The sequence below is a fragment of the Hermetia illucens genome, chromosome 5 (assembly GCF_905115235.1).
Source record: "Hermetia illucens chromosome 5, iHerIll2.2.curated.20191125, whole genome shotgun sequence".
In the NCBI taxonomy this organism is placed as follows: Eukaryota; Metazoa; Arthropoda; class Insecta; order Diptera; family Stratiomyidae; genus Hermetia; species Hermetia illucens.
In genome coordinates, this window is record NC_051853.1 from 12,072,398 (window position 1) to 12,091,394 (window position 18,997).

Genomic DNA, 18,997 nt, shown 5'->3' on the forward strand with positions numbered 1-18,997 from the left:
TCGAATACACACGGTGTATCCAAGTGGTATGGTCTCCCAGGTTTCGCCAGTGTATTCCAGGCGGAAGTACTGGCGACATTGGAAGTCTGGCGATGGCTGGAGTGTGATTCGAGCCCCAAGCGTAACATGGTCATTCTGACCGACAGCCAAGTGGCCATCAAGGCCTTGTACTCAACGACGACATCTTCCCGGCTGAGGGGGCAGTGCAGAGACGTGTTCAACCATCTGGGCGGCACGCTCAAGGTCACTCTCCTCTGGGTTCCCGGGCATAGGAACATAGAGGGGAATGAGCGGGCTGACGGAGTGGCCAGGCAAGGCTCTGCTCTTGGCAGTCCCTCGGCGAATACAGTCGGTGTTCCGCTGGCGGCTGTCGGGGGCCGAGTCTACTCGCACTACCTAGCAGCTGCGGGCCTGAGATGGCGAAGGCTTACAAGCTGTGCCAAGTCAAGGAGAATTTGGCTCGCCTATAACATAGCCCGATCACGAGAGCTCCTGTACCAGACGCGTGCAAATGCATTCAAGATTACGGCGGTCTGCACGGGGCACTGGCCCATAGGGGACCATGCCGCTAGGCTCGGCATACCCTACAACTCGCATTGCTGAAGCTGCGAAAAAAGGAAGGGAAACCCTCATGCAGAGTCATGCTGCGGGCACTGGGTAAACGATTTTTTTGGGGACCTCGGAGAGCTGCTTTCCTTCGTAAATGCTACGGACTGGCTTTGACGATTCGAGCCGACTGGACTCTGCCTACCTGCTTCCATAACAACTGTCACGGTCTTAGGAGTTTGTGGCATCAAAACGGCGCACCACAGCGCTAATTTGGCTCCTCGGAGCCGTAAAATTTTGTCTATTACTATTAACCAGAGTGCCGGTGAGATGGCGCCACCCTGGGGAGTGCCTCTATTCACAGCTCTGGTCAAGTGGTTGCCTCCCAGATCCGACTGGATTATCCTGGTACTTAGCATGGATATAATCCAATGTGTGAGATACCCTTCCAATCCAATACCGGTCAAGGCTTCCTTGATGGCGTTGGTACTGACGTTGTTAAAAGCTCCCTCTATATCCAAGAAGGCAGCAAGGGTATACTGCTTGTACCGCAGCGACCGCTCAACCGTGCCAATTACCTCGTGGAGGGCGGTTTCTGTGGATTTTCCTTTGAGGTAGGCATGCTGGGACTTAGGGAAAGGCGTTCTCTCCATAATCGTCCTTAAGTGAATGTTCAGGACGCGTTCTAGGGTCTTCAGCACGAAAGAGGTCAGGCTGATTTGTCGAAAGTCCTTCGCGGGCTCATGACCACGTCTGCCCGCTTTCGGTATGAGAACCACTCGTGCGCGCCTCCAGGACTGTGGTACGTATCCTAAAGAGATGCAGCTCCGGTAAATCTCAACAAGCCACGGCACAACCCTTTCCTGCTGCTTTTGTAGCATGACTGGCATTATGCCATCTGGGCCTGGAGCCTTGTATGCGGAGAAGCTGTTTATAGCCCAGCCGATCCTATCCTCGGTAATTACCGTCTTGATAATCTCGCACAGCTGGGGTTGCCGCAAACCATCCAAGCAAGGTTCTGACTCATCGTCCTCCTCGCTGGAGGGAAAGTGCGTTTGTACCAGCAGCTCCAAAGTTTCGCTAGAAGATTCCGTCCAGGAGCCTTCCGATTTTTTAAGAAAGGATGGGTTCTTATGTTCCTTGGACTGAATCTTACTGAGCCTCGCGGGTTCACTTGTGCTTTCGATGTTCTGACAATACTCCAGCCAAGATCGCCTCTTGGCGGTCCTGATGGCCGACTTGTACTTCTTCAGGCGGTCCTTGTGTGGCTGCCAGTATGCTGCCTGTAGCAGATGTTGAAGATTTCTCTGGTCAGCTTCCTGAGGCTAGAAAGATCTTCATTCCACCATGGTGGCAGAGTCTTTTCGCTGCACTTGGTAGGGCACGAGATTTTAAAGGCGGCATCGAATGCCTTCTCCAGAACCCCGACCTTTCACTCGAGTTCGTCTGTCATGCCAATCTTACCAATTTGCGCACCGGAGAGTTTGTTCTTAATTACCTGACCAAACTTTCTCCAGTCGATCCTCCTGGGGTCTCTAAAGGGTTTGGAGACCTCTGCGGCGAGATCTAGACTGAAGAGTACCCAACTGTGGTCAGAGAAAGATCTCTGGTCAGACACTCTCCGGTCCTCCACCCTAAGAATCCCATTGTCAGTTATTAAGGTGACATCAAGGACCTCCTCCCAACCGTCACAGTTCTCCGAGCAGGGGAAATGGAAGGTTGGTGTACTGCCCCTGCTACACACCGATAGATTTGAAGTAATAATAAAATCAAAGAATGACTCACCTCTTTCGGATGATTTCGGAGCTGCCCCAAAGCGTATGCCTTGTATTAGTGTCGCAGCCTATCAGCAGGTTGGCTTTCTTTGCTGTTATGGTGTTCATCAGATGTTGTTGTTCTTCTGGCGGAGCTGATCGTTCATGAGCCATGTAAGCCGAGGAAATATACACGTTCTCTGCCCCGCCTGCTCCACCTTGGCCACGACTAGGTCACTGGAACTCAGGTTCGGGCACAGGAAAGCGTGCAGACTCTTCCTCGCAAGAATACATCCTCTAGGTCTATCCTGATCAGCGTCTCCTATGCTGTGGAATAAATTGAAATATTTGCTTTGGAGCCCTTTGATGGTTCGGTCACTTCCGACGACCCAGGGCTCCTGTATTAATTCGATACCTATGTCTTCCTCTAAGAGGAAAACAAGCAGATTAGCCGAGGCGCACTTCGAGTGCTGCAGATTTATCTGCGTTACCCTCAGCATGATCTGGTTGCGGGGGGTGGGGGGTTCGTCAGTCCCCGCCGGACCGTCGATCGTCATCTCCTCCAACAGCTCGTTGGCGGCGTCGATTGGGTCTAGGTCGTCGTCCGGTTTTGCAGAGCGGAACACTTTTACCTTTGCATTGCTAACTTCGAACCACACTTTATAGTCGGCCTTTTTCAGTGCCTCCAGGCACTCCTCATTTATACGGAGTAGTACAGGCTGGCTGTATGTCTGAGGTTCCTCCTCCTTGATAACAACCCAGTCGTCCATGGGAATCCCGGGGTTGCGAAGGCGCAGGAATTGGACGAGTTTATCCTTATCCATGCAGATCTTCGGCAACCAGATGAGAGCGACCGGTCTCTAGGGAATCTCATCGTAAGGGATGATCTTGAGCTTAACGCCCTCCCAGGCGTCGCTGATCTTAGCGACACACGAACCGAGAAAGTCCTTAGAGAACTGGTCCATGCAAGCTATTACATGGAACCCACGGACCACCTGAGATGAATCAAAGTGGGGAGTGAGTCCCGGGTGTTTGCCTCCGGTGTCCAGGAGGTGCTCATAGACCATGCCCGACAGCCTGGCCTCAACACTGGTCCACACCTCCAGCACTAGTTTGCCGCTAGGAGCATTGCCATCCGCCAGCGCCACACGTAGTGGCTCCTGGCCACGTCGCTGAAGGGCTTCGCAGTACGTGGCCCGTCGGCTGACAGTTGCTGTGCAATTTCCTCCGGATGTTGCTTAGCGTCTGCGCTCTTACCCATTTTGCTTCGCTTCTTATCTTGCTCGACCTCGTCTTGAGATCGATTGTGTTTTAGAGCGATGGGCTTCGCCTTCTGCTCGTCAGCCAGGCGTTTGCTATTGTATTCATCAACAATCGGCTGGTATTTAGCCAGGTCTTTTTTATGCCGCTCGTCGACAGTACCATCCTCCTTATTTTTAGCAATCTTGCTGAGAATATGCATGGCCTTCTGGTACTGGCTTTTGAGTAGGACACCCGTGGACCGGTTTCCGGCAACCGACATTCTTGTCAGTTTGCGCTTTCGAGGGATCCCCCGACGCTGAAGGTTTCGGGTTAGGAGTACTGTGTCTGGTACTCACTATACCCAACTTGACGGCAGTAGTTTCCAGGCTGGAAGCCACTAGCCCGTCTGCCGCCTCGCTTCGGGAGGTCCCTCCGGTTGGTTTCAGCACAACGGTGCTGCTCTCGACGGCTACTCTCTCCTGGCTGGGGCCAGCAGCTCGTCCTCCGATAATGCGGCTGGCTTAACCTCCTCTTCTTTTATCGTTGTTTTTTGTTTTTTGATAATTGAGTTCATGGCTTGATCCCACGAGTAGTCCGGGAAGAATGTCTTATTTGAAACTGAAGGTGCCCAAGGTATTCAGAGTTCGCTTACTAAAGACCAAGCTCCCCATTGGCCACGCAGCCCTCGGCGTATGCTGTTCCACCTTGGCTTGGGGTCCTATTAGCGCTTCCTCCAATGCAGGGAGGACGATCCCCGGACTGTTGCTTCAGTCCATCCCCCCGCCAGATCTACTTGCCCCTAACACATGACCAGCAGACAAGCAAGTCCTCTTCAGTTGGATGAGCCTACCCCCAGCCCGGCACTACACACTCTTGGCCCGCCTGAAGACGGTTTCCGGCCACCACCACGCGGAGGTACTGTGAGAACGTGCCGAATTATGTAACTTTAACCTGAAGCATAATCAGACCAGGCCGCCTTCTACCATGAAAATTTTAGTTAATAGTGGAGAGAGGGAGATGGTTACTCACCAGTGTCCCTTTGGTCGTTTAAATAATGTTTATTGTTGAAAGTAATGTAGTTTTCTGACATACAATTAGCCGCTAATTTTGTACCCAGTTTGACTTTGCTTTGTCCCCCCGGGATGCCATCGTGTTGTTCGATCCATTCTTCTAATTTCCCTAGATTTTCCTTCATTGGGATGTTTTTCCTTTTTAAGGTTTTGTGTGAAACAAAACCTTATTAGAATCGAGACGGTGTCTGTCTGTCCGTCTGTCCGTCTGTCTGTCTGTCTGTCTGTCTGTCTGTCTGTCTGTCTGTCTGTCTGTCACACCCGATTTATTCGGAAACCACTAGACCGATTGTCACGAAACTTGGTGAGAGTATGTAATCTGGTGATCCCTTTACATGCAGTAAGTGGCGCCATCTTGTGTTAAGTTTAAGGGGGCTCCCCGTACATGTGAATGGAGGGTGCAAATTTTTTTTCACAGAATGTAGCCATGTAGGGTATCAAATGAAAGGTCTCAATTAGTACTTTTCGAATCTGGTTCAATATTTGATATTAGATGAAACATAGGGGAGTGAGGGTTCAAAATATGACCCACAAAAAGGGTAACAGTTCTCGTTCTCAGAACCTATACAACCGAAAAATCTGAAAAAAATCACAGTGGTGCATCTCTACGAAATCTAGGCTTCAAAATATATCCGGTTCCGATATCTGCACAAATAAAGTTAATAATAGTATATTTCCACATTTTAGAAATTTACCCGGCACCCCCCTTATGTTCATCCCAGAAGTACAAAATTTGGCATGTGTGTAATGAAGAATATAATGCACAGTTTGGTCAAGTTTGAATAAAATCCAACTATTATTAACAAAGTTATAGGGGGTGAAACTTTACAATTTTTTGTGAATTTCGTGCACTCTACAACCCGCATAACGTCATCATCACATATCAATTCGTCAATACCACAACGAAATGAATTCTTATGAATTGGGTCGCAGACAATTATTTTGTTTTAGTTTTTTAGTTATTTGTCAACCAGACATGTGTGTATGTAGGTATATAATATATGCGTGCTAATGAACTTTGCGGGTAGTGCCTAATTCAGTTATGATAGATATAAGACGTAAATCGGTAATATGGGTACGCTAAATTTAGATACGTGCATATATGTGTGCAGTAGGTAATAGGCAGTTTGTTTGTTTAGGGTGAGCGTGATATCTATGGCTCTAATATGTACGTATGTCTCGTAGTTTGGAAAAATATGAAGGATTATGTTGGATTTGTAACTATATACGGACAGAAAAATGTGCGTCTCTTACATAAGATGAACACAAAACCTTTATACCCGAAGCGCGAGCTTCCGGTATTCCGACTTGTTTGAGTATGAGTTCAGTTATTGCAAACGAGGTGAGCGCAACACGCAATACTATTGAGATGGCAACCAAGCCTTAGTCGGCGTTTAGGCCAAACATAAACCTGAGAGTCCGATTATCAGTAATTTCCAAAAAAAATATTGACCCCTGAAAAATCAGACTCCGCTTAAGTCGGAGTCGAATTATCTTCTGCTCATCGCTTCTGCTGCCATCTACCATCGAATACCAACATAACATTGGGAGAAAACGAAACGTTTCGCTACGGAACACTGACAGCAACCGCGGACGATTGGAAACAGACTGGTCAGAGTTTCACAGGTCGGCAGAGCTGTCAAATCAGAGCGCTGCAGCCGCATCGGGTGGGGTGCTTGGAGTGTCGCCGTCGGACTTATATCTCGTGTTCAGTGAAAATTTCCAAATCGTCTTGTTCTTTTCGGATTTCCGTGGCAAAACGGTCGTGCATGTCAGTTCCGTCAATTAACATCCAAGCGAAACATTTGGCTGAATCGAACGCGGCTTTGTGCGACGCTCGGCTGTCCTGACCCGTGGAGATCGTCTCGGGCTGCGTGAGAAATCCGCTCTGCATTCGGGCGCGGGTGAAAAATCGATTTTCGTGAATCCAAGTGTGTCCGGATTTGAAGCTGAGTGGAGAAGCCCGCGTGCATCGCTAGGCCGGGGGTCAGTCGATCCGAAAATCTTGCCGCTTCGCTAAACATTCCATGAAGCTGTGTTGGAACCTGCACCGTCGCTGGGGTGAGTGGTAGTCACTAATGCTGGCATGGATCCCATTGTCTTCTGCTCTCGGGGTCAACAATTGCAGCGAACCTGCATTCGTGCAAATACTCCCCAGTGCGCTTTCAGACAGGGCCACAAATTGTATCGTAGGCGTGCATTGCATGCAGTTTTAATGGAACAAGAGGGAGCGCTCTCCCCCTCGCGTTGGTGCTCGAAATCAGTGCAACGCGTGGCATAGCACAAGCTGATAATCGGCTGACCGGCGACCAACGCAGCGGCACAGATTGCGGTCGTCATGCCGCGAATTTGTAAACACTAACAATGTCTTTCGGACGCCGCGTCTAGGCCGCTCCAAACAAGTTTCCTTGCAATGGATTCACTGGATCTGTCTGGCAGGCGAGCCCTCGGGTATTGTCCCAAACAGACGACTCGCTTGCTTCCGCCCAGACTTGACCCTTAAGCTGGCCGTAATCTCGTCGACAACTCAAATTACATAATTGACTGAAGTCCGGCGAGCGATCGCTTCTTTCCCAGCAATTAAATTGAATTGTCAAGACTTCTCGCGTCGCCCTTGCAAATCACTTGCAGCTCCGCCAATTAGAGGAAATTACACGGAGATTTCCTTTCATTTGGGGGAATAGGAAATACGTAATTTTCACGCGCAAGGTTGGGAACTGTGTTTCGCTGAAATACCCAAACGTGTGCGTGCTCTAACAACTGCTTCTGCCTAAGAAGGGACCTTGGTCTATTCGAAGATGATTGCGCTGTGGAAACAGTAGACTTTCCTTTAAAAGGAAGGAGCAATTTTATTCCATGTAGCGACTTCCACACAATTAAAAAGGAGTCGAAAAAGGAGAGGAACGCTAACTATAGCCTTAATGGCTGTAAGCTTCTGGGTCGAGATGGACTTCAGAAGCGGCAAGCGGATGGATGACTACTCATGGTTTCAACCTTGCACTGGAAAAAACGGAAGTAGTCATCCTGACTAAAAAGAGAATTCCGACCCTGCGTCCCACATCCGTCGGCGAGTCGATAATTGAGTCAAAATCAGCGCAAAGTATCTCGGGCTGACTCTTGACTCAAAGATGAGCTTTTTTGAGCAAATCAAAGCAGCAACGAACAAGGCTACCGCTGGAGTTTCGGCGTTAAGTAGGCTAATGGCAAACATTGGGGATCCTACGTCTAGCAGGCGGCGTCTACTGATGAGTTCAAGGCAGTCTGTCCTGGTCTACGGCGCAGAGGTATGGGCTGGCGCTCTTAACAAGTAGGTATATCGAAAACGCCTCGCGCAAGTACAGAGACGGGGAGCTTTGCGGGTGGCGTCTGCGTACCGCACTGTCTCTGAACCGGCCGTGATGGTGATCGCGGGAGTGATCCCCGTCGCCCTTTTTGCTAGGGAGCGTCAAGCCATATACAAGGACAAGGAAGATGAGCCAAGGGAGGTGGTTGCTCGCGAAGAACGGCAACGCACTCTAGACGAATGGCAGCTCTCGTGGCAAAATGAAACTAGAGACAGATGGACTGCATGGCTCATCGGCAACTTACGTACGTGGCTGAATCGGAAGCATGATGAGACTGACTATTTCCTTACCCAATTTTTAAGTGGGCATTGAAATACCATACCAAAGAGGCTTCACTCCAGGCAAATCGGCGACAGATCAGATTTTCTCTCTGCGGCAAGCGATGGAAAAACTGTTGGAATATGGACAAAAGTTGCACCATCTGTTCATCGACTTTAAAGCCGCCTATGATAGCATGGCCAGGGTAAAACTGTACACGGCCATGGGAGAATTCGATATTCCGACGAAATTAATAAGACTGACTAGGCTGACCAATGTGCGAGGCCAGATAAAAGCAGCAGGATCACTCTCAAGACCATTCGACATCAACAACGGTCTACGACAAGGGAATGCCCTATCATGCGTCCTCTTTAACCTGGCCCTCGAGAAAGTGATCCGTGATGCTGAGGTAAATGCAAGAGAAACGATCCTCTTCAAGTCCACCCAACTACTGGCCTATGCTGACGATATCGACATCATGGGAAGAACCACCCGAGACGTTCAAACTGCCTTCATCCAGATCGAGCAAGCGGATATTGGCGCCAGATCTTGGGCTGCACATCAATGAAGGCAAGACAAAATATATGGTGGCAACGTCAGCACCGAAGACGAATCAACCAACAACATCAAACCGCACTGGTCAAACACGAAGAAGAATAAGGATAGAGAATACAACTTTAAGACCGTTGACAATTTCTCCTATCTATGGTCGCAAATCACAACCGATAACAGCTACGATGATGAAATCCACGCACGGTTGTTGTCAGCCAACAGAGCCTATTTCAGCTTACAAAGATTGTTCCGCTCGAAACGTCTCACCATAGGGTCAAAGCTCTTACTGTACAAGCCTATGATCTTGCCAGTCCTCATGTATTCCTCGGAAACTTGGGTTCTTAGCAAGAAAAATTGCGAACTCTTGGCGGCGTTCGAGAGAAGAATCCTCCGAAGAATTTTTGGCCCCCTACATGAGGATGGATGATTCCGTAGCCTACACAATGACGAAATCTGTGAGCGATACCATGACCGTCCGGTTGTGGATAAAATCCGGCTCAATAGCTTAGGTGGGTGGGTCACTTAATCCGTATGGATGAGGATGATCCCTCCCGGAAAGTCTATAAGGGCAATATCTATGGTAGAAAAAGAAGACGAGGAAAACCCTGCCTAAGATGGAGCGATGGCGTAGGTCAGGACGCCAGACAGCTATTAGGGATATCGAATTGGTGGACCTCGGCGCAAAACCGGGATGTATGGAGTTCCATATTGAGGCAGGCCTAGACCGGATACCGGTTGTTGCGCCGTTGATGATGATGGAAGTTTTCAGTCTTACCTGCACAAGATTGGAAAGGCGCGATCTCCGGATTGTGTATTTTGCAATGGAGCTGTGGACGATGCCCACCACACTTTTTTTTCTTATGGAAGGTGGGATGGGGTTCGTCAGCAGCTCTATTTAAACACAGGGGATCTCTCTCCAGACAACATTGTCGAAGAGGACTTGAAGTCTTGACTGAGGTGAAGCCGTGTTGCCCATTACGTTCGGGCCCTTCTCCTTGCTAAGAAAATAGAACTCGACCGGTGGAGGAGCCGGATGCAAGGGGGTTCCTTGAACTGACAGTTCCCTTCCTCCTCTCCCCTCCTGTTGGTGAAAGGAATTCCCTGATTTGAAGGATCCGCAAGGCGGGAGAGTTCGGGGAAAAGCCGGAAGTAATGTGAAAAACGGTTCCAGACTAGCACTCTGAGGATGGGGAGGTGTTTAGTTGATAGTCCGACGACGTACCGAAACGGGAGTCCAACGTGTGCGTAAATGCATTCACCAACCCTACCCAAAAAAAAAAGTTATTGGATAAGTGGGACATTAGGTAGCCACTGCATCCACGATGAGCAGCTTCGACGCTAAGCAGTGACCATAGGGAATAAGAAGTGTCGCGTAGTCGTTCGTAGTCAGGTTGTATTCTGCGAATTATTCAAAGGAGCACTTAACATCTGCGAGCCGCTTTGGTCACACTGCTTTCTGCGCAGAGGTGAGGCAGTGTCTGACGATTTGCCTCTGCCCTGGTAAAAAACCGTAAAGCGATCATCTCCTAATATTTTGAAACAATTTATTATTTTAGTAATCAAAGAAAATTCATTGTATAATTCAACGTTTGAAAAGAAATTCTATTTTTCTTTCTGACCGTGGCTGGTGAACGGATAGGACTCCTTTGAAGACAAATTTCATTTTTGACATTTGCCACCCCAGTCCCATGCCAGCCCGTCAGCTGTTTCTACGGCCATTGAATGCAGTGGTAAAGGCGAATTCAAAATGGCTCTCAGGCTCGCGCCTCCGATATATCGCCACATCACTCCCCCAGCGCGCGGGTTCAGCAAAGCAAACCAACTACGTGATCCCGCCAATGAGAGTCACTGGGCGAATCAGACACTCCGCGGACGCTTTTTTGAAGCGGCTGCCGGGTTGTCGAAGGCCTTCAGCCTCGACAAGGAGACCCAGTTGGGCTCGAGTTTGAAGGAGAACTCGCCTCATTCCAGCACTTTAAAGGGACGCTCGTATGGTGGTTACAGTGGCCTCCGAGGAGCGTCCATTCTAATGAGGATTTGCGTAGACGTCTCAAGGTCCCTGGGGGTGTTGACCTCCGCTGTTGCGCGTTGGGACGATGGATTTGACCGCAAACTGTGTCCTTGAGGAGACGCAGCATTCCTGAGTCCCTTAACCCTGCTCCGATGTCCAGTACAGAGTCGGCGGTGAGGCGCAAATTCTCTTCGTACACCATCTCCGCGGGGCTGGCCGTGAATTCCTCTCGTTGGGCTGTACGGAGGACGAAAGGCAAAGACCGCGATCACAAAGGATCGTCGCGAGCCATTAAGGTGGCCTTCAGCGTCCGATGTCAACGTTCCAGCTGGTCATTGGACTGTGGATGGAATGCAGTAGTCCTACGCTGTTTGAAGCCAACGAACTTTCCTAACTGCGCAAAAAAAGTGGATTCGAATTGCATTCCTTGGTCCGTGATAATTACGGTTGGAACACCAAAGCGCCGAATCCACTCTCCACAGATTTCTTCGGTATATGATTCTGCCGTAATGTCAGACAAAGATATTACTTCAGGCCACCGCGTAGACCTCTCAATGGTTATGAGGCAATGCTTGAATCCGTGCGAGTCGCGCAAAGGGCCGATGATGTTGAGATGGCAGGGGGTGCTTGGTTGATCTAGGGAATACACCGTACGTGCTTGTTGCCCTTGCACTTCTTCCAAGAGTTTACGTCCTTATTCATGCCCAGCCAGACGTCCTGATGCCTGGGTGCACAAGATCGTGTATTGCGTGAAATATTTCCCTGCGAAGATAGGCCGGAATGAATGGCCAGAGTCCTTTATCTGAGGTCTCGCACAGTAAATAAGAGTTTGAGCTGAAAATAGGCAACTCCTTGAATTTGTACTGATGAAGGGGGTAATTTGCTCCCGAAATATATATATACACTATAAAATAAAATTGTAGTTTGGAGTAAGCTACTGGTCTATCAATTTAGGCTTAACTACAAATAGAAGGCAATATCTAACCTCTCCTTGAATTTGTATTTGAAGTTTGCCTTCAGACTGAAGCTCTAGGTTGTCTTTTTATGCCTCGACGATTGCCATATAATCGACCGCGGCTAGGACTGTAACTTCCGAGATTCGAGACAAACCGTCTTCGACAACATTGTCTTTTCCAAACACGTGTTAGATATCAGAAGTAAACTGGCTGATATAACTCAAGTGCCGAAATTGACGAGGGGACGATTTGTCGGGCTTTTGTCTAAGATCGAAAGTAATGGGCTTGTTGTCCATGAAGGGCCTGCCCTCAAGGGAGAAATGGAAGTGTTTTATAACGAGGTACGCGGCGAGTAGCTCACGATCGTAGGCGCGTAGTTGCGTTTAGCCAGGTTGACTGTTTCGAAGAGAAGCCCGACGGTTGCCAGATTTGATTCACTCGTTGGTGAAGACGGCGCCTACCGTTGTATCTGAGGCATCGACGAACACAACTAGGGGTGAAAGGCTGCCGGTAGTGTAGCATCAAGAAGTTGCTGTTTGACTCTTTCAAATGCGTAGGCGACCTCAGCAGACGCAAGCAACCACGCGGGAGTCTTTAGTTTTGGGCCCAGACAAGTAGGTGTTCAGGATCACTTGATGATGAGCGGCCCTGGGCAAGAAACGATGATAGGAGTTTAACATGTCCAAGAGCCTTCGCAAATCCTTTACCATGGTTAGTAGGAGAAAGCTCTTTATCGTCTCAACCTTGTCTGGGTCAGGTTGGACACATGTCAGGGGTTATTATTTGGTCGAGAAAATTTTACCAGCCTCTGGAGGAATCTGCCTTTTTCAATGTTTAGGACAAGTCCGGCCTCAAGCAGACGTTGAAAAATGTACCCTGTTTCATTAAGTCTTCAATCTCTCTCTTCGCAACAGCAAGCTTCTGGGGTGAAAGTTGACATACTTTTGAAATGATTGGAGAGTCGGTAGTGTTGGTGTGGTAATGCACATCGTGCTTAATCGGCTTGGAGAAACTACTTTCCGTAGTAATGTTGTAATCCTTTCTGAGGAGTGCGCGAATGCGGTGGTCGGCAATAATAATAATAATCGTTGGAGCAACAATCCAATTGGATCAGGGCCTTGAAGTCTTTTAGAGCACTTTATTAAAGACCGTAACGGTACACTACAGGATTACAGTACCCTGTTGGAGGCAATATGGTGAGCATTGCACTCGCCCGAGATTATTACCCTGATTTGACTCAGGTACTCATTCACAACTGAGTCGTCTGGTATCCGACGTCAAATCACTATACAAATTTTACTGCCACCCGTGAGATTTGAACCGCGAAGGTGGTCGACAATATACTCGAAAATTATCGAAACAGTGTCATTTTGGCAGGTAGAAATTTTCCCTGACGTCTGTAATGAGGTTGTGGTACATTTAGTCGTTGAAGCTCCGTATTTACGATGGTACCAGAAAATCGACGACGCCGATGAGAATTCCGGCGTGCGACTAAACGAACCCCTATTTCGGGAAGCAGATCTTGACCGTGATTGCGGTTACTGCAGAGTCGTTCGAGAGGTTTGGGTATGGTCAGATGAACAATTAGAGATGGATATGCCGAGGCCATGAAGACGATACACAGGCGATTCAACTTCTAGCACATTCTTAGAAATTTTATAATGACGAAAAAGTCTTGCACACGTTCGACCGCGACGGGAGTTGTACGAGTGAAATTTCGCGCATAAGAGCTGCTGTTAGTGCCGTGTATGTGATGCAGCTCATTGGTGTGCTCCCACGTGGTTGCGAACATATGGCCGCAAGCACGTGACCGCATGTGTCATAACAACAGACATTGCACGGCTGTTTATGGCTTCCTACATCCTAGCGGGAACCAAAGGCAGATATTCATTTCGAATTGATGGTAATGGATCTTAAGGGAATCACTGAGCGAATGATACTTCAAAATTTCTCGATGGGAATCTTGGTGGAAGCAAACACGCGCAATATTTTCGGCAGTTGATCCATGTTTGCTCTTCTAAGAAGTGAGGAGGAAATATGTAGATGCATCCAAGATCAATCTTTCGGATTCATCCGTTTCCTGCTGGAATAAGATGAAAAAACACAAGTTTATAGTCGTTTTCAGTGTATTCCCGTTCTATGGGGGAGAATTTGGTACCACACCATCGAGCGAGAATTGCAGAGTGTAGATATCGATGCGCCTCTTCCGAAGGCCTATTGCAAATTCCTCTACCTTATCAGTGAGAGTACCAACATTTAGCGTGTGTCCATGTGTCAAGAACACTTGCTGATTTCTTGGCAGGACCTAGGTCAGTTCTGCCACTATGACTGAAGAGGGTGTCCTTGTATTTTTCAGAGGATTTTTAAATGGGATGATCCATCTTGTTTTTAACGAAATTTAATGCAATTTTTTGGTCGGTCTGTCGCAAGAAGTTTCACCAAGAGTGATGAGGTTGGATTTAGGGTAGTGGAGTGATACCAACTAGACTTTATTGATCTGTTTCTCTGATCTCGGCATTTTATTCTTGCTTGGCTGAGGATAGTACCAAGTAGATTGCCTCAAGCCCTCCTCTACTGGGCCATGTACTATGATTTCCAAGAAAAGGCTGGCGGGATCTAGTTAGGGATTGACCAATTTCGCAAGGTCACATTTGAATAAGAGAAAAAGATGCAAATGTCTAAATAATCTGAATTCCCACCTGAAACCGCATATTCAGTGTTTGTTTGTGCTTTAATTTTTAACTACAAGTTGTCAAGATACTTAACTGACTGTTTCAAAACAAAATTTCTAAACAAAGACAGAAGTCATGTTGTTTGTATCCTAATTCCTTTCCAGACGATAGTAAACAATAAACATCAAACGACGGATCCATGACGTTGAAATGAAACACCCAAGCCATTCGTACTCCAATGAACCATGGTTTCTGAGCCGTTAATCGTCCGTAAAATAAACACACAATCATCAGAGCCCACAGGCACTCCGTTGCGTCCTTTTTTATTTCCAAAACAACTTATCGTCTACACGCAAGCGTTATATGAGTGCAATAAAATTCATATAATTCATTTAATCGCTGCACATGTGCTTCCACTTCAGAACCACTTTGTTATCTCCAGCTCTGAATGAGGTACTACGATGGATCCTGATGCGAATACTTGGGCAAATATATTCAATTGGAATAACAAAATGCCTTTGGCCGGAACGTCCGCAATTCGATTATATTAAATTAAATAACAGACGCAAATCTGCAATTGAACTTTTAGTGGAATTCCCTAGAATAAGCTCAATTGCATTACAATGGCGGGCGAGCGTGATGGCGGCTCTGTCTATGAAGATTTACGGCATGCGGGTGCCAGCCGTGGGCATTCCAATAAATCTCAGCTCCCAAAATTGAGATTCGTTGTAAACAAATTCATCACGGGAAAGTACGTATGACCTAGTGCACAAATATAATGGGGACATGTGCAATCAATAGTATGCACTTCAGCTAGAACATGGTTATTAAATGTTGTTTTATTGGTTTAGTTATAATTAAATTCTGTAAATAGGAAATCTGGGAGGAGCCGCAGGAATAAACCTATTCAAAGAATGGACCTTCACCATTTCGCATTTCACTCTGAAATATCCCATGCTCGACTCACAAGTTACAATTGTATATTGTCATGCAAACAGCGTATAAGAGATACTTGCTAAACGTCGAGGCCACCCTTGTCCACGGTAACTTGAAACCGTTTTGGTCCCACACTCGCCGTTTCCTTAATCCCACCCAATCTTTCCCTTCTTTCATCAACTTTGCTGATTCCACTGCCAACTACCCACAACAATTCTGTTTGTTCTTACTTCTCTTCCGCTTTTACTCCCTCAACCACGGCGCCCTCTGTGCCTTCTTTTGATCCAGGCTGCCCCGAATCTCTCGCCATTGCTCTCCTCACGCCTTCCTTAGTTGAGCTCCTCATTGTTAATCTTGACACCAATGTTGGACTTGGTCAAAGGGTAGTATAGGTCCCAGGGCGAAACGTGGATTGGTACCCACGATGGAGCATAAAACCTGGGAAATGCCTGCTGAACCAACACCAACAGCTCTACTACCAAACTCTATCTCCACCTCCACGTGGTGACCGCTGGGAGCACTTTCTTAACGAAAAGCTGCAGACGGAGAAGGATGAAGGCGAGTCTCCCGCGCCTTAAAACGGGACAATTTGTACCAACTGGTCCTCCAGGTTTGGGGGTTGTGTGGGGCTGACAACACTATATCGAAAAAACTTGTTCCGAAGCCACAATAGGAGAGTCGGACTGGATGGATTTTACAAAGACAAACCCGGCAACGACAACGGAATAACGATTTGCGCATTTTCTCATGGAACGTGTGCTCCCTGTACAGAGATGAAGCTGATGAGCAGCTAGCCGATACCTTGTCCCAATATAGGGCTGATGTAACAGCGTTACAAGAGATGCGATGGACAGGGACCAGTTTCCTGGAGAAGAGCCACTACACCATATATTATAGCGGTCATCCAGTAAACCATGTGCTCGGAGTAGGTTTCTTAGTCAGCCAAAAAATGAAACCTGCTGTTATCGACTTTGAAAACATAAGCGAACGGCTATGCACTCTGCGCTTGCCAGGCAAGTTTAGAAATATAAGCCTCATAAACGTTCACGCCCCTACAGAGGAGACTGCAGAGTCGGAGAAGGATACCTTCTACGAGGCAGTAGAACGAACCCTCGAAGCCTGTCCCAGATATGATATCAAAATCATACTTGGGGATTTTAACAGCCAAGTAGGGAAGGAGCCCGTATTCAGGCGATACGTTGGTTCCCATAGCTTACACGAAAAAACAAATGATAACGGACTGCAGACTATTTAATTAGCAGGGTCACACGAAATGGTTGTTGGAAGTACCTGGTTTGCGCGGAAAGCGGTCCACAAACATACGTGGGCCTCTCCAGACGGGACCACTTTCAACCAAATTAACCACGTGTTGATCGAACACCGCCACCTCTCAACCTTGATGAATGTCAGAACATATAGGGGGGCCAATATAGACTCGGATCACTATCTCGTTGGCATGGTGCTCCGAGCTCGCATAACAATACCACCTAGAGTCCCCTCTGACAATCAGGTGAGAGTGAACACTGAAGCCATCCACAACACAACCCTCCGCGACACCTATAAGAGGGAAATGGATGCCGCAATAACCGCAGTCAACAGAGGACCTGGAGATGAAGCATCAACAAATGATCTTCACAATCACCTGAAGAACGTTATCATGGATACGGCCACAAGCATACTTGGCCCCAGCCGCAAAAGGAGTCGGAACGGCTAGTTCGACGATGAATGTAAGCTAGCGACGGAACGGAACAATGCCGCATACCGAGTAATGTTGCATTCTCAAAGAACGCGGGCACGCGCAGAGACTTATCACGAACTCCGTCGAGCAGAGAAGCGACTTCACTGACGAAAAATGGAAGCCTGGGAGAACCAACAAGTCTGTGAACTAGAAAAGTACAGGGAGCAACCGCACCAGGCGCGGAAGTTTTACCAACAAGTCAGCAGGATGAAACCTTATACACCTCGATGCTCATCCTGCCGAGACAAAGAGGGAAATCTGATTTCTGACAGAATGGGCATATTAGAGCGATGGGTTGAGTACTTTGATGAGCTACTGAACAACCAGAACATCGGCGAGTTGGAGGTCTCGCCAACTGAAGACGACGGACAAATACTGCCACCACCAAGTTTAGGAGAAACAGTCCGTGCAATTCATCGGCTAAATCATAAGTTGCCAGGAGCCGATGGAATTACAGCCGAACTGGTTAAATATGGAGACGACCAGTTCCACCAAGTGGTTCATCATCATGTGCTCAAGGTGTGGGACAGCGAATTAATGCCTGACGATTGGCAACGAGGCATTATCTGCCTCATACATAAAAAGGGAGATATCACACAGTGCAGTAATTATAGAGGTATCACGTTGCTGAGTACCATCTATAAGATATTCTCCACTATCTTGCTAGGCCGGATAGCCCCTTACGCCCAGAACATCATTGGCCCATACCAAAGAGGCTTCACTCCAGGCAAATCAGCAACAGATCAGATTTTCTCTGTGCGGCAAACGATGGAAAAACTGTTGGAATATGGACAACAGTTGCACCATCTGTTCATCGACTTTAAAACCGCCTATGATAGCATAGCCAGGGTAAAACTGTACACGGCCATGAGAGAATTCGGTATCCTGACGAAAGTAATAAGACTGACTAGGCTGACCCTGACCAATGTGCGAGGTCAGATAAAAGCAGCAGGATCACTCTCAAGACCATTCGACATCGGTCTACGACAAGGGGATGCGCTATCATGCGTCCTCTTTAACCTGGCCCTCGAAAAGTGATGCTGAGGTAAGTGCAAGAGGTACGATCCTCTTCAAGTCCACCCAACTACTGGCCTATGCTGACGATATCGACATCATGGGAAGAACCACCCGAGACGTACAAACTGCCTTCATCCAGATCGAGCAGGCGGCAGTTGGCGCGAGATCTTGGGCTGCACATCAATGAAGGCAAGACAAAATATATGGTGGCAACGTCAGCACCGAAGACGAACCAACCAACAACACCAAACCGCACTGGTCAAACACGAAGAAGAATAAGGATGGGAGAATACAACTTTGAGACCGTTGACAATTTCTCCTATCTAGGGTCGAAAATCACAACCGATAACAACTACGATGATGAAATCCGCGCACGGTTGTTGTCAGCCAACAGAGCCTATTTCAGCTTATAAAGACTGTTCCGCTCGAAACGTCTCACCATAGGGTGAAAGCTCTTACTGTACAAGACTATGATCTTGCCAGTCCTCATGTATTCCTCGGAAACTTGGGTTCTTAGCAAGAAAAATTGCGAACTCTTGGCCGCGTTCGAGAGAAGAATCCTCCGAAGAATTTTTGGCCCCCTACATGAGGATGGACGATTCCGTAGCCTACACAATGACGAAATCTATGAGCGATACCATGACCGTCCGGTTGTGGATAAAATCCGGCTCAATAGGTTACGGTGGGTGGGTCACTTAATCCGTATGGATGAGGATGATCCCACCCGGAAAGTCTATAAGGGCAATATCTATGGTAGAAAAAGAAGGCGAGGCAGACCCTGCCTAAGATGGAGCGATGGCATGGGTCAGGACGCCAGACAGCTTTTAGGAATATCGAATTGGTGGACCTCGGCGCAAAACCGGGATGTCTGGAGTTCCTTATTAAGGCAGGCCTAGACCGG

The 18,997-nt window shown here is 47.9% G+C and overlaps 1 protein-coding gene across 2 annotated transcripts in view; it reads left to right on the plus strand.

Moving 5' to 3' along the window:
* Nucleotides 1–6,239: 6,239 nt before the first annotated feature.
* The window catches only part of LOC119656952 (beta-1,4-mannosyltransferase egh), a 111,587-nt gene continuing 98,829 nt past the window's right edge, over nucleotides 6,240–18,997 (plus strand). For both annotated transcript variants that reach the window (XM_038063667.1, XM_038063670.1), the window contains exon 1: nucleotides 6,240–6,673. The gene's annotated coding sequence lies outside the window, so the exon portion shown is untranslated. The remainder of the gene's footprint in view (nucleotides 6,674–18,997) is intronic.